The sequence below is a fragment of the Coregonus lavaretus genome (genome assembly GCF_964263955.1).
Source record: "Coregonus lavaretus genome assembly, chromosome: 1".
In the NCBI taxonomy this organism is placed as follows: Eukaryota; Metazoa; Chordata; class Actinopteri; order Salmoniformes; family Salmonidae; genus Coregonus; species Coregonus lavaretus.
Window position 1 is genome coordinate 90,407,440 of NC_139988.1, and position 19,232 is coordinate 90,426,671.

At 45.9% G+C, this 19,232-nt stretch overlaps 1 pseudogene across 1 annotated transcript in view; it reads right to left on the minus strand.

Moving 5' to 3' along the window:
* Positions 1-19,232, minus strand: part of LOC311134383 (zinc finger MIZ domain-containing protein 1-like) — a 49,538-nt pseudogene that overhangs the window by 4,222 nt on the left and 26,084 nt on the right. The window contains exons 3-9 of the transcript XR_014615205.1: positions 16,876-17,099; positions 9,538-9,742; positions 8,997-9,287; positions 8,232-8,432; positions 2,460-2,534; positions 2,068-2,236; positions 1,168-1,309 (exon numbers count right to left, since the gene is read on the minus strand). The product of XR_014615205.1 is annotated as a zinc finger MIZ domain-containing protein 1-like (transcript). The remainder of the gene's footprint in view (positions 1-1,167; positions 1,310-2,067; positions 2,237-2,459; positions 2,535-8,231; positions 8,433-8,996; positions 9,288-9,537; positions 9,743-16,875; positions 17,100-19,232) is intronic.

Consider the following 19,232-nt stretch of genomic DNA (forward strand, 5'->3'; position numbering starts at 1 on the left):
GGGTATAGAGTTAGGGTGTAGGGTATAGAGTTAGGGTGTAGGGGTAGGGTGTAGGGTATAGAGTTAGGGTGTAGGGTATAGAGTTAGGGTGTAGGGTATAGAGTTAGGGTGTAGGGTTAGGGTGTAGGGTATAGAGTTAGGGTGTAGGGTATAGAGTTAGGGTGTAGGGTATAGAGTTAGGGTGTAGGGTGTAGGGTATAGAGTTAGGGTGTAGGGTATAGAGTTAGGGTGTAGGGTATAGAGTTAGGGTGTAGGTTATAGAGTTAGGGTGTAGGGTATAGAGTTAGGGTGTAGGGTTAGGGTGTAGGGTATAGAGTTAGGGTGTAGGGTGTAGGGTTAGGGTGTAGGGTATAGAGTTAGGGTATAGAGTTAGGGTGTAGGGTATAGAGTTAGGGTGTAGGGTATAGAGTTAGGGTGTAGGGTATAGAGTTAGGGTGTAGGGTTAGGGTGTAGGGTATAGAGTTAGGGTGTAGGGTATAGAGTTAGGGTGTAGGGTATAGAGTTAGGGTGTAGGGTATAGAGTTAGGGTGTAGGGTTAGGGTGTAGGGTATAGAGTTAGGGTGTAGGGTATAGAGTTAGGGTGTAGGGTATAGATTTAGGGTGTAGGGTATAGGGATAGGGTGTAGGTTAGGGTGTAGGGTACATAGTTAGGGTGTAAGGTTAGGGTGTATGGGTATAGAGTTAGGGTGTAAGGTTAGGGTGTAGGGTATAGGGTTTAGGTTAGGATGTAGATCAGGGTATAAGGTTAGGGTGTAGGGTTTAGGTTAGGATGTAGGGGTAGGGTATAGGTTTAGGGTGTAGGTTAGGGTATAGGGTTAGGGTGTAGGGCAGGGGTATCCAACTCTTATCCTAGGAGGTATGTAGCCTGCTGGTCTTCTGTTCTACCTGATCATTAATTGCACCCACCTGGTGTCCCAGGTCTAAATCAGTCCCTGATTACAGAGGAATCACCCACCTGGTGTCCCAGGTCTAAATCAGTCCCTGATTAGAGGGGAATCACCCACCTGGTGTCCCAGGTCTAAATCAGTCCCTGATTAGAGAGGAATCACCCACCTGGTGTCCCAGGTCTAAATCAGTCCCTGATTAGAGGGGAACTATGGGGAGAAAACAGTGGAACTGACTTCCAGGTCCAGAGTTGAGTCAGAGGGCTGTAGGGGAAAGCCTCACCTCCACATGAGGGTCTGGTGTACGGAGGGGCGGAGGTGGAAGACATGGTTACTGACGGCCAGGTTGTGCTCCAGTCTGAAGGGCTCTAGGACCACCCCGTCCCTCACCGGGAAGGTCAGACGCAGCTCCTCGTTGGGATTGGCTGGGAGAGAGAAGAGGAGACGGTCAGACGTTTTCCTTAAATAAAGGTTGGTTGGTGATACTGTACCAATTATACTGAATCTTCATTCAAGCACTTTCATTTATTTAACTTTTTTTTTATGAATGGAAGTCTCATTGAGACCAAAAGTCTCTTTTTCAAGGGAGCCCTGCTTCACAAAAATGCAGCAAATTCAAAGTACATAAAAATGATACAAATTACAACAAACAAATAACTATATAAAAACAACAACGGTTCAGTGATAAAGGGCAGATAAAGTGACATTTTAGGTCAAAATGTGTATTTTGTATCAAACTAATGCTAATGTCAAAAGCACATGTAAGATAGGTATACGATGAGGACTGTTGGGATGGGAAGTCCTCTGTTGTGACACTATGTAAAGAGACTAACCTGGAGGTGGAGGAAGTGTGAGAGAGAGAGAGAGAGAGAGAGAGAGAGAGAGAGAGAGAGAGAGAGAGAGAGAGAGAGAGAGAGAGAGAGAGAGAGAGAGAGAGAGAGAGAGAGAGAGAGAGAGAGAGAGAGAGAGAGAGAGAGAGAGAGAGAGAGAGAGAGAGAGAGAGAGAGAGAGAGAGAGAGAGAGACAGAGAGAGAGAGAGAGAGAGACACTGTATATAGACATAATATGACATTTGAAATGTCTCTATTCCTTTGGAACTTTTGTGAGTGTAATATTTACTGTTCATATGTTTCTCATGCCAATAAAGCCCTTTGAATTGAATTGAATTGAGAGGCAGACTGACCAGGGGGAGGAGGAAGAGCGCTGGTATTTGTTTTGATGTCTGGAGGGAAAGGGGGCTTGACGTCCTGATTTGGAGACAGGTAGGGAGGGATACTACTTCCTGGGGTCATGGGCGGGGTCGGGTTGCCAGGCACCGGGGAATGGGGGTAGTTACCCACCGGTCGAGGAGGCTATAACAGATAACAAAATATAAATATTATTTTTGTATTATCATTTTAAATAATTGTATTTATTTGCATGTGTAAAAGAAGATACACAACATGTAAATATCGATAAATATATAACTATTGTGCATAGATCAAATCAAATGTACAGTATTTCATCAGGTATCCTACATTTTAATATGAGTGGGCACTGGGCAGGTCATCCTAGTAAGGTGACAGTAAAGCTTACCCCATTCATATTGCCTTGGCTGTACTGATATCCACTCCCAGAAAAGGTGTTACTTTGACCGTTGAAAGGCTCTTGCTGAAAAAAGACACAGAACAAAACATTAGATGACATAGCTGTAATGGTGCAGAACTAAGTACACAGGCACTGTACTGTTAGCAGTCACTCACTATGGACTCTAGTACAGGTTTCTCCAACCCTGTTCCTGGAGAGATAACCTCCTGTAGGTTTGAACTCCAACCCTGTTCCTGGAGAGCTACCCTCCTGTAGGTTTGAACTCTAACCCTGTTCCTGGAGAGACACCATCATGTAGGTTTGAACTCTAACCCTGTTCCTGGAGAGCTACCCTCCTGTAGGTTTTAACTCTAACCCTGTTCCTGGAGAGATACCCTCCTGTAGGTTTGAACTCTAACCCTGTTCCTGGAGAGCTACCCTCCTGTAGGTTTGAACTCTAACCCTGTTCCTGGAGAGATACCATCCTGTAGGTTTTAACTCTAACCCTGTTCCTGGAGAGATACCATCCTGTAGGTTTGAACTCTAACCCTGTTCCTGGAGAGATACCCTCCTGTAGGTTTGAACTCCAACCCTGTTCCTGGAGAGATACCCTCCTGTAGGTTTTAACTCTAACCCTGTTCCTGGAGAGATACCATCATGTAGGTTTTAACTCCAACCCTGTTCCTGGAGAGATACCATCCTGTAGGTTTGAACTCTAACCCTGTTCCTGGAGAGATACCCTCCTGTAGGTTTGAACTCTAACCCTGTTCCTGGAGAGATACCCTCCTGTAGGTTTTAACTCTAACCCTGTTCCTGGAGAGATACCCTCCTGTAGGTTTGAACTCTAACCCTGTTCCTGGAGAGATACCCTCCTGTAGGTTTGAACTCTAACCCTGTTCCTGGAGAGATACCCTCCTGTAGGTTTGAACGCTAACCCTGTTCCTGGAGAGATACCCTCCTGTAGGTTTGAACTCTAACCCTGTTCCTGGAGAGCTACCCTCCTGTAGGTTTGAACTCTAACCCTGTTCCTGGAGAGATACCCTCCTGTAGGTTTGAACTCTAACCCTGTTCCTGGAGAGATACCCTCCTGTAGGTTTTAACTCTAACCCTGTTCCTGGAGAGATACCCTCCTGTAGGTTTGAACTCTAACCCTGTTCCTGGAGAGATACCATCATGTAGGTTTGAACTCTAACCCTGTTCCTGGAGAGATACCATCATGTAGGTTTTAACGCTAACCCTGTTCCTGGAGAGATACCATCATGTAGGTTTTAACGCTAACCCTGTTCCTGGAGAGATACCCTCCTGTAGGTTTGAACTCTAACCCTGTTCCTGGGGAGATACCCTCCTGTAGGTTTGAACGCTAACCCTGTTCCTGGAGAGATACCCTCCTGTAGGTTTGAACTCTAACCCTGTTCCTGGAGAGATACCCTCCTGTAGGTTTTAACTCTAACCCTGTTCCTGGAGAGATACCATCCTGTAGGTTTTACCTCTAACCCTGTTCCTGGAGAGATACCCTCCTGTAGGTTTGAACTCTAACCCTGTTCCTGGAGAGATACCATCATGTAGGTTTTAACGCTAACCCTGTTCCTGGAGAGATACCATCCTGGAGGTTTTACCTACAGGAGGGTAGCTCTGCAATAACAGGGTTAGAGGTTATCTCTCCAGGAGTGGGGTTGGAGGGTACAGTTGAAGTCGGAAGTTTACATACACTTAGGTTGGAGTCATTAAAACTCGTTTTTTCAACCACTCCACAAATTTCTTGTTAACAAACTATAGTTTTGGCAAGTCGGTTAGGACATCTACTTTGTGCATGACACAAGTAATTTTTCCAACAATTGTTTACAGACAGGTTATTTCACTTATAATTCACTGTGTCACAATTCCAGTGGGTCAGAAGTTTACATACACTAAGTTGACGGTGCCTTTAAACAGCTTGGAAAATTCCAGAAAATGATGTCACGGTTTTAGAAGCTTCTGATAGGCTAATTGACGTCATTTGAGTCAATTGGAGGTGTACCTGTGGATGTATTTCAAGGCCTACCTTCAAACTCAGTGCCTCTTTGCTTGACATCATGGGAAAATCAAAAGAAATCAGCCAAGACCTCAGACATTTTTTTCTAGACCTCCACAAGTCTGGTTCATCCTTGGGAGCAATTTCCAAACGCCTGAAGGTACCACATTCATCTGTACAAACACCATGGGACCACGCAGCCGTCATACCGCTCAGGAAGGAGACGCGTTCTGTCTCCTAGAGATGAACGTACTTTAGTGCGAAAAGTGCAAATCAATCCCAGAACAGCAGCAAAGGACCTTGTGAAGATGCCGAAGGAAACAGGTACAAAAGTATCTATATCCACAGTAAAACAAGTCCTATATCGACATAACCTGAAAGGTCGCTCAGCAAGGAAGAAGCCACTGCTCCAAAACCACCATAAAAAAGCCAGACTACGGTTTGCAACTGCACATGGGGACAAAGATCGTACTTTTTGGAGAAATGTCCTCTGGTCTGATGAAACAAAAATAGAACTGTTTGCCCATAATGACCATCGTTATGTTTGGAGGAAAAAGGGGTTGGCTTGCAAGCCGAAGAACACCATCCCAACCGTGAAGCACGGGGGTGGCAGCATTATGCTGTGGGGGTGCTTTGCTGCAGGAGAGACTGGTGCACTTCACAAAATAGATGGCATCATGAGGAAGGAAAATTATGTGGATATATTGAAGCAACATCTCAAGACATCAGTCAGGAAGTTAAAGCTTGGTCGCAAATGGGTCTTCCAAATGGACAATGACCCCAAGCATACTTCCAAAGTTAAGGCAAAATGGCTTAAGGACAACAAAGTCAAGGTATTGGAGTGGCCATCACAAAGTCCTGATGTCCATCTTATATAACATTTGTGGGCAGAACTGAAAAAGTGTGTGCGAGCAAGGAGGCCTACAAACCTGACTCAGTTACACCAGCTCTGTCAGGAGGAATGGGCCAAAATTCACCCAACTAATTGTGGGAAGCTTGTGGAAGGCCACCCGAAACGTTTGACCAAAGTTAAACAATTTAAAGGCAATGCAACCAAATACTAATTGAGTGTATGTAAACTTCTGACCCACTGGGAATGTGATGAAAGAAAGAAAAGCTGAAATAAATCATTCTCTCTACTATTATTTCACATTCTTAAAATAAAGTGGTGATCCTAACTGACCTAAGACAGGGAATTCTTACTAGGATTAAATGTCAGGAATTGTGAAAAACTGAGTTTAAATATATTTGGCTACGGTTTATGTAAACTTCCAACTTCAACTGTATCTCTCCATAAACAGGGTTAGAGGGTATCTCAAGGTTGGAGGGTATCTCTTCAGGAACAGGGTTAGTGGGTATCTCTCCAGGAGCAGGGTTGGAGGGTATCTCTCCAGGAACAGGGTTGGAGGGTATCTCTCCAGGAACAGGGTTGGAGGGTATCTCTCCATGAGCAGGGTTGGAGGGTATCTCAGGGTTGGAGGGTATCTCTCCAGGAGCAGAGTTAGAGGGTATCTCTCCAGGAACAGGGTTGGAGGGTATCTCTCCAGGAGCAGAGAGGATATCTCAGGGTTGGAGGGTATCTCTCCAGGAGCAGGGTTAGAGGATATCTCAGGGTTGGAGGGTATCTCTCCAGGAGCAGGGTTAGAGGATATCTCAGGGTTAGAGGGTATCTCTCCAGGAGCAGAGTTAGAGGATATCTCAGGGTTGGAGGGTATCTCTCCAGGAGCAGGGTTGGAGGGTATCTCTCCAGGAGCAGGGTTGGAGGGTATCTCAGGGTTGCAGGGTATCTCTCCAGGAACAGGGTTGGAGGGTATCTCTCCAGGAGCAGGGTTAGAGGGTATCTCTCCAGGAACAGGGTTGGGAGGGTATCTCTCCAGGAGCAGGGTTGGAGGGTATCTCTCCATAAACAGGGTTGGAGGGTATCTCAGGGTTGGAGGGTATCTCTCCAGGAGCAGGGTTGGAGGGTATCTCTCCATAAACAGGGTTGGAGGGTATCTCTCCATAAACAGGGTTGGAGGGTATCTCTCCAGGAGCAGGGTTGGAGGGTATCTCTCCAGGAACAGGGTTAGAGGGTATCTCTCCATAAACAGGGTTGGAGGGTATCTCTCCAGGAGCAGGGTTGGAGGGTATCTCTCCAGGAACAGGGTTAGAGGGTATCTCTCCATAAACAGGGTTGGAGGGTATCTCTCCAGGAGCAGGGTTGGAGGGTATCTCTCCAGGAGCAGGGTTGGAGGGTATCACTCCAGGAGCAGGGTTAGAGGGTATCTCTCCATGAGCAGGGTTGGAGGGTATCTCAGGGTTGGAGGGTATCTCTCCAGGAACAGGGTTGGAGGGTATCTCAGGGTTGGAGGGTATCTCTCCAGGAACAGGGTTAGAGGGTATCTCTCCATGAGCAGGGTTGGAGGGTATCTCAGGGTTGGAGGGTATCTCAGGGTTGGAGGGTATCTCTCCATAAACAGGGTTGGAGGGTATCTCTCCATGAGCAGGGTTGGAGGGTATCTCTCCAGGAGCAGGGTTGGAGGGTATCTCTCCATAAACAGGGTTGGAGGGTATCTCTCCAGGAGCAGGGTTGGAGGGTATCTCTCCAGGAGCAGGGATAGAGGGTATCTCTCCATAAACAGGGTTGGAGGGTATCTCAGGGTTGGAGGGTATCTCTCCAGGAACAGGGATAGAGGGTATCTCTCCATAAACAGGGTTGGAGGGTATCACAGGGTTGGAGGGTATCTCTCCATAAACAGGGTTGGAGGGTATCTCTCCAGGAGCAGCGTTAGAGGGTATCTCTCCAGGAGCAGGGTTGGAGGGTATCTCATGTTTGGAGGGTATCTCTCCAGGAGCAGGGTTAGAGGGTATCTCTCCATAAACAGGGTTGGAGGGTATCTCAGGGTTGGAGGGTATCTCTCCAGGAGCAGGGATAGAGCGTATCTCTCCAGGAACAGGGATAGAGGGTATCTCTCCAGGAGCAGGGTTAGAGGGTATCTCTCCAGGAGCAGGGTTGGGAGGGTATCTCAGGGTTGCAGGGTATCTCTCCAGGAACAGGGTTGGGAGGGTATCTCAGGGTTGCAGGGTATCTCTCCAGGAACAGGGTTGGAGGGTATCTCTCCAGGAGCAGGGTTAGAGGGTATCTCTCCAGGAGCAGGGTTGGGAGGGCATCTCAGGGTTGCAGGGTATCTCTCCAGGAACAGGGTTGGGAGGGTATCTCAGGGTTGCAGGGTATCTCTCCAGGAACAGGGTTGTAGGGTATCTCTCCAGGAGCAGGGTTAGAGGGTATCTCTCCATGAGCAGGGTTGCAGGGTATCTCTCCAGGAACAGGGTTGGAGGGTATCTCTCCAGGAGCAGGGTTGGAGGGTATCTCTCCAGGAGCAGGGTTAGAGGGTATCTCTCCAGGAACAGGGTTGGGAGGGTATCTCAGGGTTGCAGGGTATCTCTCCAGGAACAGGGTTGGAGGGTATCTCTCCAGGAGCAGGGTTAGAGGGTATCTCTCCAGGAACAGGGTTGGGAGGGTATCTCAGGGTTGCAGGGTATCTCTCCAGGAGCAGGGTTGGAGGGTATCTCAGGGTTGCAGGGTATCTCTCCAGGAACAGGGTTGGAGGGTATCTCAGGGTTGGAGGGTATCTCTCCATGAGCAGGGTTAGAGGGTATCTCTCCAGGAGCAGGGTTGGAGGGTATCTCAGGGTTGGAGGGTATCTCTCCAGGAACAGGGTTAAAGGGTATCTCTCCAGGAACAGGGTTGGGAGGGCCGTAGGCATGCTCTAGTGTCTATGGCTGCTCACCTTGTAGTACTGTCCCATGGCCCCTCCAGGAGGGGGGTACTGGCCCTGGATCTGCTGCCCACCAGGCATCCTCTGGCCTGGGTAGTTGGGGGACGGGAGTGGCCTGGAGGGGTTGTGGGTGTGGGTGGGGTACTGGCTCTGCTGCTGGGGGAACCCCTGACTGTTTGGTCCTGGACCGTACTGCTGTCCTCCGTAGTTAGGCTTTACAGGGAGGAACAAAAGAAGGAAAGATATTACAGTTAAGTATTTCATCAAGTAGTTGCTTGATTGGACAATAATGGTGAGGTTATCAATAGTCAGGCTAGGGAGGAATATATTACAATATTACAATAACGTATAAATAAAAGGTACAAATAAAGTACTAAATACTAATATTACTATACAATATTTGATACAGGAAGTTACCATCCAATAAGAAGTTACCATCCAATAAGAACTGAATCATATTAGATCATGTTTCATTGGAAATTAGTAAACTTTGCCTTAGTGTAACATCAATCGAGGGTAGCCTAATAAACGCGAATAAGTATATCAATGTCAGCATCTACAGTGAGACATATTGCTAGTCATAATATAATAATAATAATATGCCATTTAGCCATCACTTTTATCCAAAGTGAGTTACAGTCACGTGTGTATAAATGTTTTACGTAATGGGTGGTCCCGGGAATCAAACCCACTATCCTGGCATTGCAAGCACCACGCTCTACCAACTGAGCTACAGAGGAGTCATGGTGGTTTCACCCCCCCCACAGATCCACTCACCTCTCCAGGGTAGGGTCTCTTCATACCCTGCATGCCCATACCCTGGGGCCTGGGTCCTGGGTATCCCTGCTGGGGTATCCTCTGGCCCCCGTGGCCTCCAAAGGGCCCCATCCCCTGGGCCCGGGGCTGGTTCAATCCCATGTGGGAAGGGCCCATGTTGGAGGGGTTCATGCCAGGGCCGGGGCCCATGTTCACTGGGAGGGATGGAGGGCCTCTGGGCCTCCCTGGCCCCTGGTTAATGAACTGGTTCTGGTACGCCTGGTTGGGTCCCATCTGGAAAGACGAAGTCATCTGGAAGAGGAGAACAGGGACCAATACAATAGACATTATTTTTTAAAGCTTCTAATACTAAGACGATGACAGGCAATGAAAGTAAAGATGATCTTGGCGCAACGAAGCTTTCAGGGAAAATCCCCCCCCTGTATAATTTGTCACATCTTATACAAAAGTAGTCAATTATCTGTAGGTTTGTGTGCTGTAACTCTCTACTGTGTTAACAGAGGGGCATCATTAAGGCGTGTGTATGGGCGTTGCAACGTACCGGTCCGTACGGGTTCATGTCCTTGTTTTGAGTGTCTTGCTGCATGGCGGCAACGGTTGCCGTGGCAGTGGCGGTCGCCGTGGCAGCAGCGGCGGCGACAGCGGCGGCGGCAGCGGCAGCAGCGGGTTGGGTGAAGTCACCAGCGGGGCGGGAGTGGGGGGGCATGCCCATGCCGCCGGGACCGGAGTTAAGACCTCCGGGGTAACTAGGAGACAGGACACAGAAGGTAGCATCAACCAAATCACGAGTAAGTAGTGAGGGTAGGTCATGGAAGGGTCATGATGTCAATGAGTGCAAAGTGATTTGTGTTAGCCATGCTGCATTACACAATACAGGCTTCTGCATACAAGTACATTTATTCTATCCTACTTAAAGCATTTGAAAAACAACAAAATGGCGCCCCCACGTGTTTTGGTATACAGCTGAGAGACAACAGGTTGAGAGCTTCAAGTTTTGAAGTGATTTTGAAACCCAACAAATTTGAGATTGAGATGGGTGACAACATGGACTAATATTCCTCTCTCCACAGCATCTTCACCTGCCTGCTTAGGTACCAACCAGGCATCACTTTCAGTTACAAATCATAAACCCTCCACACACTCTCACTGGGAGTCAACAAGATGGCATGGTTTTTCTATTCAATATTTCACAGACCCTTTGCCTGTCTACCAGGTTGACTCTCTACACTCTTCCTGTCTACCAGGTTGACTCTCCACACTCTTCCTGTCTACCAGGTCGACTCTCTACACTCTTCCTGTCTACCAGGTCGACTCTCAACACTCTTCCTGTCTACCAGGTCGACTCTCTACACTCTTCCTGTCTACCAGGTCGACTCTCAACACTCTACCTGTCTACCAGGTCGACTCTCAACACGTACTCTACCTGTATACTACCTTCTAAACATAGGTTGCATCCCAAATTGCACCCTATTCCCTATATAGTGTACTACTTTTGACCAAAAGTAGGGCACTTTATAGAGTAAATGGTGCCATTTATGGTGCCACACTCACTTCCCCCTTAGCCTCCTCCTACCCCGGGGGGTCTGTCATGCCAAATAGTGTCCCCCGGCCAAATAGTGTCCCCCGGCCAAATAGTGTCCCCCGGCCAAATAGTGTCCCCCGGCCAAATAGTGTCTATCCCCTGCGTCACAATGGGATTCGATGAGTTCTAGCTTCTGTTGCTAGGGGCTGTTGCTAGAATTTGCAACATTCTGAACCGGATTTTGTAATGAACCAAAGCGTCCGTTGCTATGCTGGTTGCTTGGCTCTATTTTACCTCGTAGCGAAGGAAGGAGGACACGGGCAGTTCTATTTCACCTCGTAAGAAGCTCGCTCAGTCCCCGCAAAAAAAGTATTACCTCAGAATTGCTCTCCAAGGACCGTGTTTTAGACGGTGACAACCTGCTGAATACCTGCTGCTTCAGAGGACCGAAAATACGGGAAAAGAGAACACTCTTTCGTTACCATATATTTGTCTTTATATAAGAAAATATTGTTAAATAGGAATAAATCATTTAAGCTGTTTTTAGATTGACGTTGCTAGCTACTGTAACGTGTGGTGTTCTATTTTCTCATAATTGGATCTGTATGTGATGAATAGCTTAGAAGGAATGCATTAATGATAAGCATAGGTTTGTACTATACTGATATAAATTGTTTCACATAACAGGCTGTGATTCATGTGAGGAACGTTAGGGGGAAGGACAGATAAGACTTATATTTCTTACAGATACGAACACTGCCTCTTTGTTGTCTGTGAACCGTTGTCTGTGAACCGTCCTTGAACGTAGGTACAGTGGAACGGTGTCTTTTGGGTGCTAACTCCACAGGTTGTTATGATAAAAACGTATGCCTGGCAACAGTGTGCAACAGGTGGAGCGCCAAGAGGCTGGGACCAGCCGGTGCGCCAACGGATTGGCTGAGTAAGTCTAAACCACGCTCAGTCTCTACTCTGATTGGCCAGCAGAGAGTGGGAACTATCTCTGTCAGAGTATTTGAAGAAGAACTCAGAACAATGGATTAGTTCTCTGTCTGCCCTGCGTGGTATTTCAGTGAGCCCGTATACGAACCATCATACTTATCATACATACATTTTGCATATAATAAATTTAGCTTGGATTGAATATCTCTTGATTATGTTTTCTCTTATTCCAATACCAGATTTGAATTACGCAATTTCTAACAAACGTTACTTATATAACGTTACCTCAGCCTGCCTAGTCAGCTAGCTAGCCAGTTTTATTTAGCTAACGTTAGCTAGCTAGCTACTGTAAATGTTATCGTAGCTTTCTGATTCTATGTAGCTTGCACTTCAATGGCATCCCTCGAGGAGATTTTATTGTATCTTTCAAACCAGGCGAAGTGCTACGAAGGCACCACTGATCTCAACGAGAGGCGCAACATTCAGAGAAGATAGGAGGAAAGTGAGAAAGAAAAGATGAAAGTGAGAGAGGGAGAGAGAGAAACAGAGAGAGAAAGACAGCAGTGCAAATGTACTTAAGACTTGAGTATTTCAACAACTCTTCTCTTCCAACTTGTTAGGCAATCACATGTACCTACGTGGGGAAGGATGGCCAGCCGCACAGGCGGGAGATTTTTACTAAGGAGGTGAAGGAGGCCGTGCTGATTGAGATGCATGCTGGCCATTTCGGAGTGAAGCGCACGATTGCCAAAATCAACCTACGCTTCTTCTGACGGGGAATTGTCAAGGAGGTGGACAGCTGGGCAAGTTGAATAACCTTTTGTTTATCAATCACATTCTATTATAATCAGAAATTATTATGATTTCAATGAATGTCACAATGTTTCAATTTGTCACTTTGTGCTTAAAAAGGTCAGTACCCTGTCTCGCCTGCCAGAGGTTTGAGAGGGTGAAGACTGTGGCGCCGGAGTTGAAGCCCATCAAAGATGTTTCACCATGGCACATGATCGGTAAAAGTGTCCCAATTCAAATTCTGCCCTGATAAGTTGTTTTGTAACGGTTGCTTTATTTGACCACAGCAGAGTTCAATATTATAGAATGTGTTTTTTCAGTATCCTTATACATATGAAAATGTGCATACTGTATGACACAGATACGGGTAAGAATAAAGTAATCTTCTCTCTAACACTTTAAATGTTAGCGGGTGGACCTCATCGGACCCTTCCCGAAATCCAGGAATGGCAACAGCTGGTGTCTGACGGCGACCGATCACTTTACCAAGTGGGTGGAGGCAATACCCATTAAGGTCAGTCAAGTAAGAGAACGTGCTTAACTCTAAATTCCCTTCTGGAACCCATTAAAAAGGGTGCTCGGAATAGATTTTCGTTTTTTTGTATGATACCCATCAAGGACGAGACTGTCTGAGGCCACCTCCAAGGTGATGACGGACATCTTCAACACCCACGGGTTCTCCTGAGGTCAGAGGTCATGAACGCTGGAACAAGGTACGGATGTTATAGGTTATATTCTGTCACCAATGGTTTGTTTTATTTTTTTAATGCGGTGGAAGTTGTCGAACCGGATCACAACGCCTTTGAGGACCACCTTCAGGCACGGGCTGAGAAGGATGTGGAGGGTTAAAAAAAAAAAAGTGTCCGCTGTTAATTTATTTTCTGGCCCTCCAAGAGATATGTAAGAAATGTATTTGTAATATGAAATATAATTGCATTTATTGCTGTTATCAATCAAAGTGAGACTGAACTTGGACAAGGTAGGTAGCTTAGTGGTTAAGAGCGTTGTGCCAGTAACCGAAATGTCGCCGGTTCTAATCCCCGAGCCGACTAGGTGAAAAATCTGTCGATGTGCCCTTGAGCAAGGCACTTAACCCTAATTGCTCCTGTAAGTCGCTCTGGGTAAGAGCGTCTGCTAAATGACTAAAATGTGAAATGTAAGGCGCAGGACAAACAGAAGTAGAGCTACCGGAGCTGGGGTCACCGTCTGTTAAGGTGAATATAAAACATCTCAGATAATAACTATTTGCACATAAAATAACCTGAAGCTAGTTTTAGTTTCCCTAAGACCAATATTTTTCTCTTCGTCTTCCTAGGGTTTCCTCGGTGGAAGCCAACAATCTTCTCCAGTTGGAGCAGTTGGACGGTCGACCACTGAAAGCCCTGACGCCCTACACTTCGGTGAAGCCCAATAGACAAAGTATGTTACGCTTTGGTTGACATTTGAGAAAGCAAGAAATGGTAGTTATGCTGATCTTATAAAAAAATGTACCTCTTCAATTGACCTCTCCAAATGACTTTAGGACCATCGACTGTCCGAGCCCCCCAGAGGGTATCGCATCTACCAGAACCAGTGAGTTCGGATCTGATTCTCTGTGCTCTGAGTCGGAGGGGGACCAGCTTGAGGTAGGCTATACCTTCCAAAAGTGTAGAAAAGTACATATCTCCCATTTATAACACTGCCCTAATCCATCACATTTCCTCACAGTAAAGTGTAACCTGTGTTTGCTTGTTTACGTCTCTGTCTCCTCCCCTGTTCCCTATAACTCTGCTCCTGTTCTCCAGGACCTAGGGGTTCTGCCCAACACCTGGACCTGTTCCCTTTATCTCTGCTCCTGTTCTCCAGGACCTAGGGGTTCTGCCCAACACCCAGACCTGCTCCCTTTAACTCTGCTCCTGTTCTCCAGGACCTAGGGGTTCTGCCCAACACCTGGACCTGTTCCCTTTATCTCTGCTCCTGTTCTCCAGGACCTAGGGGTTCTGCCCAACACCCAGACCTGCTCCCTTTAACTCTGCCCCTGTTCTCCAGGACCTAGGGGTTCGGCCCAACACCCGGACCTGTTCCCTTTAGCTCTGCTCCTGTTCTCCAGGACCTAGGGGTTCTGCCCAACACCTGGACCTGTTCCCTTTAACTCTGCTCCTGTTCTCCAGGACCCAGGGGTTCTGCCCAACACCCGGACCTGTTCCCTTTAACTCTGCTCCTGTTCTCCAGGACCTAGGGGTTCTGCCCAACACCCGGACCTGTTCCCTTTAACTCTGCTCCTGTTCTCCAGGACCTAGGGGTTCTGCCCAACACCCGGACCTGTTCCCTTTAACTCTGCTCCTGTTCTCCAGGACCTAGGGGTTCTGCCCAACACCCGGACCTGCTCCCTTTAACTCTGCTCCTGTTCTCCAGGACCTAGGGGTTCTGCCCAACACCCGGACCTGTTCCCTTTAACTCTGCTCCTGTTCTCCAGGACCTAGGGGTTCTGCCCAACACCCGGACCTGCTCCCTTTAGCTCTGCTCCTGTTCTCCAGGACCTAGGGGTTCTGCCCAACACCCAGACCTGTTCCCTTTAACTCTGCTCCTGTTCTCCAGGACCTAGGGGTTCTGCCCAACACCCGGACCTGCTCCCTTTAGCTCTGCTCCTGTTCTCCAGGACCTAGGGGTTCGGCCCAACACCCAGACCTGCTCCATTTAGCTCTGCTCCTGTTCTCCAGGACCTAGGTGTTCTGCCCAACACCCAGACCTGTTCCCTTTAACTCTGCTCCTGTTCTCCAGGACCTAGGGGTTCTGCCCAACACCCAGACCTGTTCCCTTTAACTCTGCTCCTGTTCTCCAGGACCTAGGGGTTCTGCCCAACACCCGGACCTGCTCCCTATAACTCTGCTCCTGTTCTCCAGGACCTAGGTGTTCTGCCCAACACCCGGACCTGCTCCCTTTAACTCTGCTCCTGTTCTCCAGGACCTAGGTGTTCTGCCCAACACCCGGACCTGCTCCCTTTAACTCTGCTCCTGTTCTCCAGGACCTAGGGGTTCTGCCCAACACCCGGACCTGTTCCCTTTAACTCTGCTCCTGTTCTCCAGGACCTAGGGGTTCTGCCCAACACCCGGACCTGCTCCCTTTAACTCTGCTCCTGTTCTCCAGGACCTAGGGGTTCTGCCCAACAGCCAGACGTGGATCCACCTGATGTCCTCCATTACCAACCACCCTCCAACTTTTCATTACATCATCTACAGCTACTGTTGTTGTCATTATCTGCTAAGAAAGTGTTCTTGTTCTGTCATACTGGGCCACATAATATGTGAGATACACAGATGAACTAAAAACACTAGCGCTGCAAACACTCAGAACAAAGAGAGCAGCGGTGCCTGGATTTCTCCCTCTTCAAGTCCTCTGTAGCTCAATTGGTAGAGCATGGCGCTTGGATAAAAGCGTCTGCTAAATGGCATATTATTATTATATATTATTATAAGTCCCCCTTCCGAGACTGGCTGCCTGTTGAGAACAAGTGGCAGGCAGAACCTCCCACCCACACAGCAACCACCACCTCTCTATATTCCACACACCATAATTCAGTATTTCAGTCTATGATTGCCATGTGAGTGTACAACAAAAAATCTGAAAATATATTCATGACACAACTGTAACAAAAAATATCAAAGTTTATGTATTGAAATCTTAAATATTTTGCCAGGTTGGTTTTCACAGCTGTTTCACAAGGTGTTCATTATTGTAAGTTGTAAGGAATCCTTTAATGGTATTTATTAGTTCCACATTATTGTTGTATACTAGGACCTATAATAGATACATATATATTAAACCACAAGGGGGTGCTAATGAGCTATGCGAGATATAAAAACAATGAATCATAATAGAGGACTACTGAAATTATATTATTTCAGTGTAGATGAGGGAAGGGCAGGTTAAAATAAAAAACGTGACAGCCAGACAAGCCAGTGTATGACTCAAACGGATTTGCATATGAATGGAGTGGAAATAAGCTGACTTTGTGATCTCTAAGGTAAGTAACTTTAACGTGTCAAGCTGATTACACGTTTTCTTCGCCATTTCCGAAACGTAGCAACGTTGAAGACATGGATTTAATGTTGTAATGTTAACAAGGTACCCAAAAGCAGTTCGAAGTCATGTTTTCATTTTATTCGCTAAACAAAACTTGTTTAAACAGCGAAATTGTCGCCGAAATCAGCCTTGTTTGCATAGTGATGATGAAAATAACGTCATTTAGGCTGTAATGATCTCCATCATTAGGTCATCACACTGTTGATATAGCAACAGACGCTAATAGTTTATCGAATCCCATTGTGACGCAGAGGGGAACAACACTATTTGGCCTGACAGGATCACACTCACTTCCCCACGAAGCCTCGTCCTCCCCCGGGGACATTTACATTTACATTTTAGTCATTTAGCAGATGCTCTTATCCAGAGCGACTTACAGAAGCAATTAGGGTTAAGTGCCTTGCTCAAGGGCACATCGACAGATTTTTCACCTAGTCGGCTTGGGGATTAGAACCAGCGACCTTTCGGTTACTGGCACAACGCTCTTAACCACTAAGCTACCTGCCGCCCACAACTCACTCCCCCCCCCCCAAAGCCTCCTCCTCCCCCCGGGACCACACTCACTTCCCCCCGAAGCCTCCTCCTCCCCCGGGGTAACCCTGGCGTCCGTACATCCCCTGCTGCATGTAGGCCTGGTTCTGCTGGGCCTTGTTGGGGAACTGCTGCTGCTGTCCCGGGTACTGGGGGGAGTTCATCCCCTGGTTGTTCCCAGACATACCCCCCTGACCCATGGGGTTACCACCAGGGTTCATGGGGTTACCGCTGTTAGCCATGTGGTTAGCCAACACCTGGTGGATGAGACAGAAACAGATGTGTGTTTGGTTTAATTTCAGTGTGTCATCATGATGTCTGTCAGGTAGTGACTGGGACCTGAAATGGGCCTGGGCATCTCAAACACACCGGCCCATCGTTTTCCTCAAGGCCCCATTACTAGCCAAATAATGGTCAATATGTGCAAAACACAACAATTTACAACACTACAATTAGTTTTACTACTGTAGTCACTACTATTACCATTACTACTGTAGTCACTACTACTACTATTACTACTGTAGTCACTACTGCTACTATTACTACTGTAGTCACTACTACTACTATTACTACTGTAGTCACTACTACTACTATTACTACTATTGTAGTCACTACTACTACTATTACTACTGTAGTCACTACTACTACTACTACTACTACTACTACTACTACTACTACTACTATTGTAGTCACTACTACTACTATTACTACTGTAGTCACTACTACTACTACTATTGTAGTCACTACTACTACTATTACTACTGTAGTCACTACTACTACTATCACTACTGTAGTCACTACTACTACTACTACTACTGTAGTCACTATTACTACTACTACTACTACTACTACTACTACTATTACTACGGTAGTCACTACTACTACTACTACTACTACTATTGTAGTCACTACTACTACTATTACTAATGTAGTCACTACTACTACTACTACTACTGTAGTCACTACTACTACTACTACTACTACTACTACTACTACTACTACTACTATTACTACTGTAGTCACTACTACTACTACTATTACTACTGTAGTCACTACTACTACTATCACTACTGTAGTCACTACTACTACTACTACTACTGTAGTCACTATTACTACTACTACTACTACTACTACTACTACTACTATTACTACGGTAGTCACTACTACTACTACTACTACTATTGTAGTCACTACTACTACTATTACTACTGTAGTCACTACTACTACTATTACTAATGTAGTCACTACTACTACTACTACTGTAGTCACTATTACTACTACTACTACTACTACTACTACTACTGTAGTCACTACTACTACTACTATTACTACTGTAGTCACTACTACTACTACTACTATTGTAGTCACTACTGCTACTATTACTACTGTAGTCACTACTACTACTACTATTACTAGTGTAGTCACTACCATCAATATTACTCCTGTAGTCACTACTACTACTATTACTACTGTAGTCACTACTGCTAATATTACTAGTGTAGTCACTACCATCAATATTACTCCTGTAGTCACTACTACTACTATTACTACTGTAGTCACCACTACTACTATTACTACTGTAGTCACTACTACTACTATTACTACTGTAGTCACTACCATTACTATTACTACTGTAGTCACTATTACTATTACTACTGTAGTCACTACTACTATTACTACTGTAGTCACTACTACTACTACTATTACTAATGTAGTCACTACTACTACTATTACTAATATAGTCACTACTACTACTATCACTACTGTAGTCACTATTACTATTACTACTGTAGTCACTACTACTACTATTACTACTATTACTATTACTAATGTTGTCACTACTACTACTATTACTACTGTAGTCACTACTACTACTACTACTACTATTACTATAGTAGTCACTACCATCAATATTACTACTGTAGTTACTATTACTATTACTAATGTTGTCACTACTACTACTATTACTACTGTAGTCACTACTACTACTACTACTATTACTATAGTAGTCACTACCATCAATATTACTCCTGTAGTCACTACTACTACTATTACTACTGTAGTCACTACTACTAATATTACTAGTGTAGTCACTACCATCAATATTACTCCTGTAGTCACTACTGCTACTATTACTACTGTAGTCACTACTACTAATATTACTAGTGTAGTCACTACCATCAATATTACTCCTGTAGTCACTACTACTACTATTACTACTGTAGTCACCACTACTACTATTACTACTGTAGTCACTACTACTACTATTACTACTGTAGTCACTACCATTACTATTACTACTGTAGTCACTATTACTATTACTACTGTAGTCACTACTACTACTACTATTACTAATGTAGTCACTACTACTACTATTACTAATATAGTCA